We start from the raw sequence: 15,183 nt of genomic DNA, 5'->3' as shown, positions 1-15,183 counted from the left end.
CAGAGCAGGGTCATAGAATAGTTGCAAGTAGGCAACTGAACTCTTGAGGGGGACCTCAGGAAGCACTACAGGGAATGGCTACTAATGATGAGGTTGAACTGTTGCACCTGCTGAGTGCTTTCAGTTTTGCAAAAATCGTTTTTCTGCAATTTCGCGGGATTCGCGGGGCACGAATTTGCGGGAGATCGAATTCGGAAGCCGCGAATTTGTGGGAATATGCGTTTTGTTTTTTTGCGGCGTGTTAGTTCGCAAGGTTTTGTGCGTTTTAGCGAGCCGCTTGTAGCGCAACGGCGCAAAGTTACCCTCACGGTCGTTCACGGGCGCGGCCATTTTGTTTGCGTGACGTATTTTCGTTTCCGGGCGCTATGTGTAATCTCGAAAAGTGTGCGGCTCGCTTGTACAAGTTCGCGTGTGATCACGAGGAAAATCTTGCGCAAACTTACCCACGCGGTCGTGAACGGGCGCGGCCATCTTGTTTTTCATTCATTGCTATGGTTCTGGGCATGCTTTCTGTATCCTCTGTCAATCTCTGCCATCCTTTGCTTGTTTGAAGTTTTTCTTAATCTATTTTACCTATTATCTCTCCCTCTATTTTTCTAGCTCTATATTTTTGGGTTTTCTGCTACTTTTGGTTAATTTTAAACTACTTTTTTAAACTCTTTTCTTTTCTTCTTCCCTATTCTATTTCTTCTTTATTATTTACCTTCCTTTCTGCCCAGACCATGGTAAAGGGAGCCGGGAAGCAGCCTGAGAAGGGGAAGGGTCCCGCACCCCGTGCCCGGCTCCCGTGCGGGTGTTTGAGGAGGGAGACAGTCACAGCCCGGGAGATCTTTAGCGCGGAGGAGGTGGCCGCACTAGTCTTTTATGTCCAGCGCTGCCTCCCCAGGACCATCATGGCAGGCGGCAAGATCGCTAGCGGCTACGGGATCCCGGAGCGCCGGAAGCGGTGGGAGAAGGTGTGCCGGGCCATGTACCAACACTCTCGGGTCCGGCGCACCTACAACCAGGCCACCCACCGTTGGACGGATCTCCTGGACCGGGAACGCGACTTGATCGACCTGCTCGGCCTCGAGATCCCTGGGCTTGGTGAGTAGTAGTAGCTATTTCTTCACTGCTCTGTTTTCTCCTGCTCTGTGTGTTATTATATTGCAAATTTTTGTTTTTTACCAAGAGCAATAATGCTGCTGATTACATTGTAGGTAAATTATATTTCAACATCTTCTGTGCATTTCAGGTGCACTGCTCTCCTTCTCAGTAGCGTTGCTACTATGCTTATTTGTTTTTGATTTTGTGTTCATTTCATTGGCCTGAGAAATTATGTATGAGTGTAGTTTAAAGAACTGCGTAATGCTAGACACTAAGGGTTAGATTTTTAATTACCGGCGCATACCTGCAAAGTAGCAGGGATGCGCCAGTAATTGTGAGCCACGCCACCACCACCCATGGTGCGCCGTATTTACAATGCGGCGCATCATGGGCCCAAAACGTCACCGAAGCGTTACACATCTGTGCCGTAAAGGCGGCGCATTGCTGGAGTTGCGTCGCAACGATGGCGCAGCTCCAGCAATGCTCTGGGGTGCCCTATCTCCCAATGCTGCGTCAAGCCGTACGTCTGCTTCAAGCAGGCGCAGGGTTTGAGTCACGCATCTTTGTCCTAAAAGTGACTGATTGAAATCTTGTAGATTTCCCTCAGCCACTTTTAGGATGCGTTCCTGTGCAGGAACGCCCTCCCTTGCGCCAGGACACCCCCTGATGGCGCAGGGCTTTACAACGTGATGCATCTCCCATATGCGTCACGTTGTTAATATACGCCGCACCATGGCGCCTCTTTTGTTCTGCCGCTGCGTGACAAAAGTCATGCAACAACGGAGCAAAATAGCCGCAAGGGGCTTGTAAATCTGCCCCTACAGACTCAAGTCCAGTCCTTCCTTTGTACACCTGGCAATAAGAAGAAATACTGGTGGTGGATTGATAGTTTGAGTATTTTAATGACTGGTTAATGTAGAAGGAAACTTTTTAGTGTTGTCGCTGATCTGCAATCACGATGGAGTTTGTCTGTCACTTCGCGTGCTGTGGACTGCTGCCTGCCAGTCCTAGGCGAACCTTTTTAGTAGTTTGTTTAGTGAGTTACATAACTTTCCAAGTCGACGGTCCGCAAATCAAACAATACTAATATCGTAGTAGACCACATGAGATAGGTCAATATATCCCGTGGAATAGTTGTCTATTTGCTATTTCGCCAAAATATTTTGTTATTGTTCTTTTGTAATGTTTGATTTGGTTGACAACAATCATCCATGTTTTCGGGTCTTTCTTTCTTTCATTGTACATCAGCTCTCCCAAGGGGCAAGAGGACATTGGATGAGGCTGCTGCTGCTGAACAAGGCCAGGATCGGTCAGGCGAGGGCTCCTTTGCTGGCCCCGGTAAGTTTTAATTTTAATATAGAGTACCTATTTTTTCCTAGCGTTCCTCATTCGATTTTTTCTAAATCGTCTTTGATCTTCTTGTAGACTGTATCTAAATTCTTATCCTGCCTCGACTATGACTCCCTGTGGTATTACTAGATTATTCTTATTAGTCTGTCTGTGTAGCTAACTAAGATTGCACATTTGGCAATTCCATTGGACTCCCATTCTAGTCAGCAATAGCTCTATGCACTGAGTGCAGTCCTCTGGGATTGTCCATGATGTCTTTTCAAGTCTTCTAAATGTTTATGCTTTGACAATTACCAACAATAAAAAGGTGAATGACCACCAAGAAAGAATAAGATACTACTTTACTTTTGGTTTGGATAGGAGGACAATCCATACTACTACTGTTGCAGGGACAAATCTGCACAAACAGAACTATGGACACTAAATAGTGCATTGTTTATCAATTATAACAGGCGCAGGTAGACTTTCCACATACCTCAGTGATATCAGTCTTTGAAGAACCCCCAATCTCCTTACTGACTAGATAGTGTGGCAGAGTCATTTAGCTCCCGAATTCATCGATGATTGATCCCCAATGATGATTATCCAACGCAGGACAAGAGTACGGAGTCAGAGTCCAGAAGTGTCAGAGGCACGGACTCATGCTTGCAAATTGCAAAACCTTTTGCTCATTCACTCTTGACCATTTAAGTTTTAAATCTTTATTAAAAGTAAAAATATTTATTAAAATCAAGCTTGTCATAAAACATAAACGGTTGATTAAAAATGGAAAAGTGCTTATAGTGATTTATTTCACACCTTTATTGTGGGCGAGCCGAGCCCTCACCTGGTTTGAACTTTCATTTTTCTTTTTGGTGCTGAATCGTTGGTCCCTCTGTCCTAGTGGTGATGATGATTTGTTCTTAGAAGTGAAGCTTCTGTCTGTTATGAGAAAAATGGTACATGTTAAAAAGCAAGCATTCATCAGTTGTGCCAAAAAGTGCAGCAAGACAACACCCTTCCCTGGAAAAAGGGACATTTTTACTTTAGAGTAGACAGTCACAAATTATTAGATTGGTTTCTGTATTCACATTTCTTCATTCCTAGACAAAATACTAGTGAGTGGTGTATGTCTATGACATCTAACATTCTTAAATGTACTTTGTAGGTGGAACATCTGGTGCTGGGCCCAGCACGGAGGTGGAAAGCTCTGGGGAGGAGGCGGTGCAAGTGCTGGACCAAGAAACTGCTGTGCGGGTTGCCACGGTAGTGGCGGGCATTGGTAAGCTCTTATATTCCTTACTTATTGAGATTGCAGACTGCATAGTGTGCTCCCCGTGAGAAAACGTAAGGTTTGTTCAGATGAGAGACATGAAGAAGAATGATTGACATATAGTTTGAATGGATGGATGCCTGGATCATGGTACTATCTGACTCTTAGATAGCATATGTGTATCTAGAGAGAGTAGACGGTCACTGGATGAACTAAGTGTTACTTTGAAGAGCATGTAACACCGCACCAGCACGTCCGTCCCAGTGTAGGAAAGGCAAGGAAAAGAAGTTGTAATTTTGTCCGAATACTACCATGAATAGTAGCAGTAGTTTGTATTGCAAGCACAGCATATATCCGGCTATTACGATGGCCACTCACTACCTCTGTTAATAGGTTTAGTAGAACTCGGTCATTCATGTGTGGATGTATCACTGTTCACTCAATAAAAACCGGCGGACAAAGGTGGTGGGATTGTGTTACAATGTACAGATAGCTATAAAACTGAACTATCTCGCCAAGTTTCCAACACAGAGCATTACAGCAGACTTTCCACCAACCCCACTAAAGAATTTCAATGCTTGATAAGACAGGTGACTTCTGATGCCCTGGATACCGGTTTCATCTCTAAACATGAATTCAATTTCCTTAATGTAAGTCACCCCAGGATACCGGTCATCTATACGTTACCTACAATCCATAAACGCCTTGTTGACCCCCCTGGATGCCCCATTGTCTCTGGTTGTGGCTCTGTGTTGGAACCTCTTGGTCATTACGTCAACTTCTTTCTAAAAGACTTTGTACCTATTACAACTTGCTATGTCAGGGACAGTATGTGTATGATAAATCTCACTGAAAACCACCCTTTTGATCCTGAATTTGAAACCTTGTGTACATTAGACGTTGAGTCACTTTAGACGAACATTCCACAAAGAGACTCCCTATTGGTTATGGAACAAATATTGAATAAACGTCCCCGTCCACACCCAGTACCCACTTTGTTCATCATTCAGCTGTTAGAAATTTGCCTCACTAGAAACTATTTTATGTTTGGAAATGATTATTGCCAACAAAACAAGGGAACTTCCATGGAGCAATTTTTGCTCCCACCCTAGCCATTCTCTATATGGATTGGCTAGAATGTGAAACCATCCTCCCAGTCACTAATCCTTTCCATCATGGCGTCCACATGTGGGAACGCTACATTGCCAACGTCTTTATGATTTGGGGTGGCCCTTTCGAAATCCTACCTACCTTTGTACATTGGTTGAACAGCAAATGCAACAGGCTCACTTTCTCTTTAAACCATAGCAAAGCTAGCATTCCATTCTTGGATCTGTGTATCCAACACAAAGATGGTCTATTGTTCACCTCTTTGTTTCGCAAACCAACTGAAAGAAATACACTACTTAGTTACAGTAGCTACCACCCCCGAGCCCTTAGAGACAGTCTTCCCTATTCAAAATTTTTAAGAATGAGAAGAAACTGTTTCCAAAAAACTGACTACTTTCTTGAGGCAAATACCCTTGCTAATAAACTTAGACTCAGAGGATACCTTAGACGCTTGGTTAGGAATGCCATGAAAAGGGCATGGTATTGCCCCCGAGAGACATTACTTGAACCCAAAGCTAAAACAGAATCTGATAAGTTGGTTTGTGATACTACTTTTTCCCCTGTGTCCAACAAGATAAGGAAAAATATTAAAAAGAATTGGCATATCATTAACTCCGGAAACCTGTCCCTAGAAACACCATTATTTGCTTTCAAACGCAATAAAAACTTAAGGGACCAGCTTGTGAGAGCAGCCTTGCCCCCATCTAAAACGGCCAACACTACCTTGCATGATCTCTGGTCACTTCCCCCTTTAAGGGGCCACTCTAAATGTGGCTCATGTGTGGTGTGTGATTTTTGCATTGAGAGTAAGGAATTTGTCTTTAAAGATACTAGCAATGTTCTTAAAACTTTCACAAACTGTAACAGCTGCAATCTAATTTATGCAATTCTGTGCCCATGTGACATGATCTACGTGGGACAAACGAAACAAAAGATCAAACTAAGGATATCCCAACATCGGAGCCGAATGAGGTGCAAAACTGCAAATGCTCCCCTCGTTGAACATTTTTTGGAAAAAGGACATTCGGAGAACCAAATCAAATGGACTGTGATCAGCCAAGTTACTCTACCAACTAGAGGAGGTGACCTGTCTAGGATGCTTAATAAAGAAGAACTGAAATGGATATTAACACCTTAGCTGCGTGTAAACATTTCTCCCCAGTGCTGCGCTGTCCATTAGAACTAGTGCTGAATGGACGTTCAATGGTCGTGCGCAGCACTGGGGAGGTAGCGCTGCTGACGACCATTGGCCGTCAGCAGCACTTAAGGGGTTAAGGACTGACAGTTTGAACACTGGGCTTAATTTACAAGAAGACTGGACTAGCCTACAGTACATGGGTCAGCCATAATTCTGCTTTGAGATATCTGTTTATGTGCTTTTACCTTCACTTACTCTACACTGCGTTTCTGCAGGTCTCTTTCTGCATGCTCACACTCACTTAAGATGGCCTCCGCTTGTCCTACACTTATTTCCATGCCCTTGGTTGCTGTTCCATTTCACCTATCAGCTTCCACTCCCTTGACCGGCTCTCGCCTTAACTTCCTGTTCCCGTGTGAATCACTGCCATTGCCAGGGTGCACACACGAAGCCTCCATTTTCGGTAAGTGCTACAAACGCTGGCGCCTGCCTCGTTTGCCACTTTTCCAGCTCGCATACCTGACCCCTTGTTTCCTTTTTACCTTCCCACTCCAGGCTCGTGGGATCGCGTCTCATTGTTGGCGCTCGAGCCAATCCCCCACTGCGGGCTCTAATAAGGATCACTGCGGTCTCTACGGGTAAACTCTTGGCTGCCCCGAAGTGCTGGCGTGTGAGAAATAACCGAGAAATAACCCCCCCCCATTGCGGGCCCAGTCCTTATCTGCCTCGCTATTAACGGGTAAGCCCCAGGTTGCTGCTCCGCGCAATTTTAATCTTGCATGCGTTCACGGGCAATTGCAGTAGTATTAATATCTGTTCGCCTAATTCTCCCCCTTAGAGTACGTCCTGATCCCTAGCGATTCGGCGACCTTCAGCCCCTCTCTCATTCGTACCCTGGTACCGACAACACGGCGACCCATTGTGGTTGGTAAGCCTCCCTCCCCCTTTCATGTGAGCTTCCTAACTTGCAATTATTGCAAACGGCTTAAACCTTTGTCATTCCCACCCTAGATGCCGTGAATTATTGCCTTCACCCTGCTCCACGTGACTGCTATTTCCTCTCTACCAGGTAGCTCGGTCTTGAACAAGTCGTGCCGGTTTCTTAGATTATCACTTTTCTTATATTATCACTGTTTGATCACTTGTTTTTACCTCCTAGTCCACTGCGCTCACTGTTGGAATCAGTCCTACTAGGCTGTACCCTTGCCGTTGCCCGCTGGAATTTTCCACCGTTCCACTTGTGCTACATGTTTTCGCGTATCACTTTGTAGACTTACCAATTACCTAGATGACTCGTGCACGCCGGTATTAGGAACAAATTCTTGCATGTGACGAGAGATGTTTTATGTAGTTCTTGCACCTTCTTAGACACTCGTCTTGTACACGGAAGATTCCTACTTACAGTAATCTGTATGTGGATAGAACACCGCATCCCCTGTGCAATTTTTAATTCACACTCACTGGATGTCACCTTCACTTGTTGCTGGAATATTCTTCCTTGATGGAATTTCCTTATAAATATTTTTCGATTCCTCCCCTCTTTTTTCTTTAGGCTATTGTGTCCAATACCCTTTAGGCATAATCCTTGTCCTGATGATGATCCCATGAATTATGTAAAAGGGATCGAAACGCCGTTGACTTGTTGAAACACCATATATCTAAATGTATACCAAATGTGATATGCGTATAATGGTGTAATTGAATTTCTGTCATTTCTTCATTTTCAGAAATCGTTCACTCTTTGCCTAAAAAACTCTTCCCTCTGTCTCTTTACTATCCTGTCACTTTGCCAATTTGTAAGCGTGAGGGCACAGGCTTGTGTCTCACTCTTTTGAATGTAAGGTATTGTTTTGATTGTTTAATTATACAGTAAAGATTTGTGATCCCTGTCTGGCTGGACAAATCACCTTACTTAATATAGGTCCATTGTGTCTATATTTATTTTTCCTTTAACTCAATTGTGCATGGGACCATTGTTGTTTGAGAAATCAATAAAAAGCAAAGCAACTAAAGTCATCCCATATGTAAGCAAATGCATACCATGTGCAGTGATAGATAATCAAATTATTTATCTTCTTCATTTTCCTTTTCTAGTATTCATTGGCACTGTAGGGTGAAAGTTAAATTAATTAAGCAGTAGCCCTTGTAACAGAGTATTCTCAGTGCCACCCATATTAGAAAAGTAAGACCATCACCACCTGCATGTACTGGACTGGTACAGTAACACAAGTCTGTCTCACTCATCATGGCGGGCGTCTGTTTTTCTCGGGTGCAAGTTGACTGCGCTGGCATTATGCCGGCTTTCAGAAGTTAACGTACCAATTTTGCTAAACAAGAGAGAAGAAGAAGAATAAGACTGGTGTACTGTGATAGTCGACTCTAATGGAGTGAGTCCATAGTGCTCGTAGAATTGATTCCTTAAACTCCCTCTAATGTTAGAGCAAGGATGAAGAAGTGGGAGGTTAGATAGATACTGGCCACAATAGTTATGTACTGCGCTTGCAAGTTCCTAGTTCTACTGTGACACAACTTTCTGCTGAATCATTTTGTGTTAATCTTAAAGAGCATTGGTTACAGACTATGTCTTTCTTTCTTCATATAGATTCTCCTTCCAAACCAACATGGAAGGAGCTGGCTAAAAGGGCCCGGCAACAGAGGCTGGAGGCCACTGTCGCCGAATATCGGCGGCTGGTGCCCCAGGAGGAGGAGGACACGCAGACTAGTACGTCAACAACATCCACAGCGACACCTGCATCCTCCTCCACGCTCCCTGGGTCAACCAGTCAGCACAGCAGGTCTTCAGCGGTACGGAGCCAGGGTACCGCAGCCAGCCGCCACCGCCGAGCAGCAAAGAAATCAGCTGCCCCCCACAGCAGTTGCAAAAAAAGGATGCCCCGCCTTTCCCTAAGGGTTTCCTACCTCGAGCAGGAGCTCCTCAACACCAAAACCCTGCTCGAGACCCTCCGCAAGGAGCATGCCAACCTGGCCCGAAGACTCAACAGCAGCCAGCAGTAGGAGGAGACTGTCCCTTGCCCCTTTTTTAAAGACTTCTGGGGGGTGGGAATTGGGAGTTGGGTTTTCTACTTTTTTGGACTTAGTTTTCAGGGACATTCATTGGGGGTCGGGTTGGGGGTTGGGTTGGGTCTTGCGGGAGATTATTTATGTTAGGGATATATAAATATACTTTAAACTTTATCATAGCGTGTTTTTTACTGCTTTTGAGGCTGGTGGGTGGGGGTTTAACAGTCCAGAAACTTAAGTGGCATCTTGATTCAAGTTGTGTAAGTACTAATGGGCCAAATGTTTTCAAAACTAAGTGCCTCTCACAGAGTAAGTGAATTCAATAGTCCTAGGACCGTCAGTCTCTTGTCTCTCCTAATACTCCATTATACTACCTCCCCCCAAACGCTTATTTTACCTGTAATTTGAGTTTGGAAATAGGGCTAGGCAGAGGGCTGGCTGCACGCGAAATGGCGATTAAGGGTGGCGGATCCTGGGCGGATGAAACGTCATCATTGCGGTGGTACTTGTGGTGTTACACAGTGGCAGTTGCAGCATCTGAAAAAAAAGAAAATGAAACCTTATTTGTCCTTACCGTAGCATTAGAACGGTACGATAGAGAATATAGCAGGTGACGGTACACTAGAACAGTGCCACAATGTAGCCTAACAAATGGTAAAGTATTGAAAGTATAACTAGTACTTGCGTTGAATTTCTTTGACATTGGCTACTACTACAAGAAATAGTACTGAAGGTGAAGGACACAGCAGCGTAATAATTTGCCACGTCTAGGAGGAGGATGTTCTGTTCTTGATTACCAATCAAGTTGATGGCGCACATGAAAATCTGCTTTCATTTGCCAATAGTGACTGAGTGTCAAGCTGGGTAAGAATAGAATATATCCTCGGATTCCTTCACCAGCCTGTTGCTATGACCTTATCCTCCCCAGCAAGTGTGTGGAATTATGTCTGTAATTTAGTCACACATCAATCAAAACCACACAGCCAGGGGGGAGAGGGTTAGGGTTTGGAAAATGGATGGGAATGGGGGATTTTGGGAAAGTTTTGTTGAGAGAAGAAAAAAAAAGCACAGCATTGACAAACAATAATTGAAGATAAAGAAATCTTTGGGAACAAAGCTAACCATAAATCTTTTCAGTGACATAAAGGAAGTGCATGCATGGTTACTGAAAAGTAAGTAGTACTTTCGACAACCGTGAATGAAAGAAGGCAACAGTACAGGGCTGCAGTAATAATTATGTGTTTTCACTTGCCTATCTCTGCACTCAGAGAAACACTTCTTACATTAAATTAGGTTTAAAAAAATAGCAGAAGTAAAACCTATAGAATGGCTGTAGGGATGAATTTAGAAGCAGAGATCAAAGAAATGCAGAGTCACACTCATAGAAGTTCACAGCAATAACATTACTTAAAAGATAATTAGAAGAGAACGGATACTGTATCTGTATGTTGTTGTAGTTGTCCAGTTGAATTTGGTAAGTTGCATGCATCAAACCATTCCTCTTATTAGTGGGACTCCTCCATTCCAGCTGACGCTTCGTCCATCAATGTTGGTGACCAGAAGACACCCTGTCCACTGCCTGCCTGGCGGATGCTGAATTGCGGCTTGCTAATGTGAAGCCTGACTTCATCCTTTTTTTCCCATTGCACAGACTGAAACCCGGCCTGTAACTATTGATGGAAAAACAGGAAGTGATATTAGAACACCACTGACAAATAAATATAAGGTATGTACGCTGTGTAGTGCAAAAAGTCACACTTTGAGTTTCCTAATATACAGTACAATATTTTTGAAAGTGCGTACTCTGTCTGAGTCTCCTTTTGAAGGATAAATAAGTATGGGCGACTTAAATTAGCGGATCTTTCCCCTCAAGCTAGGTGTACTGTAAACTGTGTTTTAGAACAAAATTAGACCTTCCCAACAGTGCTCCCAGACCCTTACTAAATCCAGTCGCAAAAATGTAGAAGCCCCCCAATCAGATCTCAAAACACGAGGCCTAGTAGAAAAATGGTGACAAATGGTAGGCCCAAATCCCCCCTTACCCACCGTGGATTGTATTCAAACCACTTGCAAGCAAGCAAAAGTATCCATACCCAGCATCGCTCCAAGACTCGCAAACCCCCCCACAAACAGCCCCCCGCCCAAACACATGCAATACAATACTGCTAACCCTAATGAGCCCTAAGTTAAGAATAGTGGCAAACGCTTTCTTTAACTAGGCCAATCCCCCCTTTCCCACCATGGATTTTCTTCAAACCACTTGCAACCACAATTACACATTCCCACAAGTGCTCTAAGCCCCCAGAACTCAGTTGCAAAAATCTAGAACACCCCGAAACACATGCAATCTTGTTGCTAGGGCTAACCCTAACGAGCCCTAAGTTTATGTGCCAAAACGCTTTTCAGCATGGATTGTCTCCAAACCACATTTATCCGGTATTAGACCTTCCCAGCAATGCCCCAAGACCTGCCAACCCACCCACAAAAAAGCAGAACACCCCCATACAGGCAAAAAGCAAAAATGCAAAATCTCATAGAATATTTTCGGCCTTCTTTCAATTCTGTCCAAACGCGCTGTGCAGCTAGGCCCTAACTCTTCCACCATGGATTTCCTGAAAAACAAATGCAATCCACATTAGACTGTGCCAGCAGTGCTCCCAGACCCCAAAACCCACCCACAACAACCTAAAAGCCCGCCAAACAGCACCCCAAAGACAGGGAAGTGATCAAAAGCGCAAAATCTTTTTTTGCTCCGATTTTGTCCAAACCACTTTTATCCGGTATTAGACCTTCCCAGCAATGGCCCCAGAGCCGCCAACCCAGGAGGAAACAAGTAGAAGACCCCCAAACAGCCAAAAAGCAAAACTACAAAAATGGGGACTTGGAAATTTTCAGGCAAATTTCCAAAATCACTCCTCGTGCGCTCTGCAGCTAGGCCCTAACTCCCCTTTGCCACCATGGATTTGCTTCAAACCACTTCCAATCAAAAGTATCCATACCCAGCGTTGCTCCAAGACCCCAAAACCCACCCACAAACACCAGGAAGCCCCCCAAACAGGCCCCCGAAAACATGATAGTGAGCAAAAAGGCAAAAACTTTTTCAACTCTGATTTTCTCCAAACCACTTTTATCCGGTATTAGACCTTCCCAGCAATGCTTCTAGACCCGCCAACCCACCCGCAAAAAAGCACAACACCCCCAAACAGGCAAAAAGCAAAAATGGAAAATCTCATTCTTACAATATTTTTCGGCCTTCTGTCCAAACGCGCTGTTCAGCTAGGTCATAACTCCACTTTTCCACCATGGATGTCCTGGAAAACAAATGCAATCAACATTTGACTGTGCCAGCAGTGCTCCCAGACCCCAAAACCCACCCACAAACGCCCGGAACCCCCCCAAACAGGCCCCCGAATACATGATAGTGAGCAAAAAGGCAAAAACTTTTTCAACTCTGATTTTCCCCAAACCACTTTTATCCGGTATTAGACCTTCCCAGCAATGGCCCCAGAGCCGCCAACCCAAGCGGAAACAAGTAGAAGACCCCCAAACAGCCAAAAAGCAAAACTACAACAAGCATTTGCAATAGGTCTCGCATTAGGAAAGTTTGAGCTATTGGTATTGTAAATGACAGATTTTTTGTTTATGTGTTGTTTTTGAAAATAGCGAAATTTATACCTTTGTCATTTACAATGTCAATAGTTTTAACTTTTGCAAATGTGACACCTATAGCATTTGAAATGCAAATTGTGTTGTATTTACGTGACTTAGATATATTGATATTACAAATAACAATGGCTTTTATTTTTTTTTAATAATTAATACTTAAATAAAAGATATTGTAATTTATAATGGCAATAGCTTAAACTTTTGTAAATAACTTTTTAATTATTCAGCATAATATCCTTTGTGCAACTATATCAACTGTTACGTGGCTAAACACTTATAAGGTCCCAAATGCAAAACCTATTGGCTATGCCAATGCTTGGTGTGGTTGTGTGTGTTGTTGGGTAGGTGTGGTCGTGTGTTTGTGGTTGTGTGGTTGTGTGTGTGGTTGTGTGTGGGTGTGGTTGTGGGTGTAGGTGTGGGTGTGTATGTGTGGATGTGTTCTTGGGTGTGCTTGGGTGTGGTTGTGTGTGGTTTTGTGTGGTTGTGTGTGTTTGTTTGTTGTGTGGGTGGTTGTGTGTGTGGTTGTGGTTGTGTGTGTGTGGTTGTGTGCGTGGTTGTGTGTGATTGTGGTTGTGTGTGAAATTATTTATGGACATTGCGCTATTTTATTTGTATGTGCCCACAACAGTAAACGCTACATAAATGTGTGCTTATTTAAAGCTGTGTTAGGGGAAGGAGGGCTAACATGGCGGACAGGCTGAGGGGTGAACACATGTAGCAGGAGTTTTACTATAAGTCTGAGGGTGGCACTGAACCCTGTTTACACACATGATGGCAAGGTGTTTATTAAATAACAGCTATAATTGTTCAGAAGACCCTACATAAACACACAATGTTTTGTATAAGCTAAAAAGTTGCATAAAAAAGTAGACACAAAATAATTCTGTAGTTACTTAAAGACAGATTAGGGGTAGAACGCCTAACATGGCGGCTAATAAAGATAACATGGCTACCAGGCTGATAAATGAGCACATTTATAAAAATTTATTTAAGGGTGTCACAGAGCGCTGTTTACACAAACTAGGTTGAGGTGTTTTGTAAATAACTTTAATGCTTCATAAGACCCTACATTAACATATAATAGTCCTGCATTAACACGAGTTCCCTTTATTGTACTTCTGTCCTTTATTTAAAAGCACATTATATGGATAAAAAATGTGTCCGCAAACAATACAAACTAACATTGTATCTTTTAAAAAGTACAGACTTTTGTTTAATCCAAAACATTAGAATTCGGCGTCAAATAATTAATCTTAGAGGACAAACTTTAATTAAAGCAGATGTCTGTGTGTGGCTTTTTTTTCTCTCTTGTGCCTTGGGTTTGTTTCCTTTAAACACGTGAATTCCCCTAAACATTCATTAAGCAGGATGGCTCTGTCTGGTTGCCCCTGTGGCACCGGCTGTCTGTTTCCAGCGGAGCTGAAGGAGCTGAAGAAGCAGGATGCACGTGCTGTTTCTGAAAATGAGGTGTTACTGAAAGAGGAGGGCTCTGTTGGCCTGTTGGCACAGTGGCGCCTGTTGCCTGTTCTCAGCTAACAGTTGCTAATTAAGCATTGTAGCTGTGGAACTGAAACACTGACACAGAAATGTGCATTAAAAGAGTGTAAAACATCATTTATTTAAAAAAGTTAGCCTAAACACACAATTTCTTTAACCTTAGTTTGACAAAAAATTAAACTGCTACAGCTAATCACGCGCGAAAGTTCAATTAAATTCCAGAACAAATGCCTGAACAGAAGGAGGACAGGTAGCTGTTTAATTTTTTTGCAAAGTATGTTTAATCTTCAGCGTTTGCTAATTGGCTGAAGTTTTCACTCTCCTCCCTCTGATCCGGCTTCTAATACCCACATAATTGTGTAGCATTTCCTTTTTTTTATTCCTTTATTGTGCTTAAACAAAATACATGATGCAATGTCCATGACATAACAGCGGCTGTGTGCAAATAAAGAAAGTGACATTAAATGCAAGGGTGAGAGGACACAACTACAAGCTGACAACAAGAAAGAGAGACGGGTTAGGAAAGGGAGAGTTATAGTAACAAAAAATTACAATTTACATCCAGATTAAATAAAATATTTGTTTTCCACCTTTAAAAATGGAACACTTGACATTGCTCAATCGGATGCAGCAATGTGAGGACGCAAAGTAAACGTGGTCAGTGGGCGGGTGGAAGCGTGCTCTGTGTGGAAGGCAGGTAGAAGGCAGATACAAATAAGGACAGGACGAACAGTCATTCATTTAACAGTTGTTATAGACATTGCATCAGGGCACAAGTTAGTGATGATGATGCATGTAAATGAATTTTTTTAGCAAAGCGCTTAAATGCGGTCCTAATCTGTGCGTGCGTTTGTATATTAACCGTTTGAGTTGATTCGGTGAATGAATGAAGGTGTGAAGAGGGGTATATCGTAAGAGCTGTTTTGTATTTGTTTTGTGTGACAGGAGCATTTTTATAAAAGAAAAAGTTGACCTCTATAATAGGTAAGTGTAGGACGAGTGTTATTAAAAGCTATATAATAATCGAAAAAAGAAAAGGAAACGCTACACAATTATGTGGTTA

This window comes from Lissotriton vulgaris, chromosome 4_1 (assembly GCF_964263255.1).
Source record: "Lissotriton vulgaris chromosome 4_1, aLisVul1.2, whole genome shotgun sequence".
Classification (NCBI taxonomy): Eukaryota; Metazoa; Chordata; class Amphibia; order Caudata; family Salamandridae; genus Lissotriton; species Lissotriton vulgaris.
Note: the sequence above shows the minus strand (reverse complement) of the source record.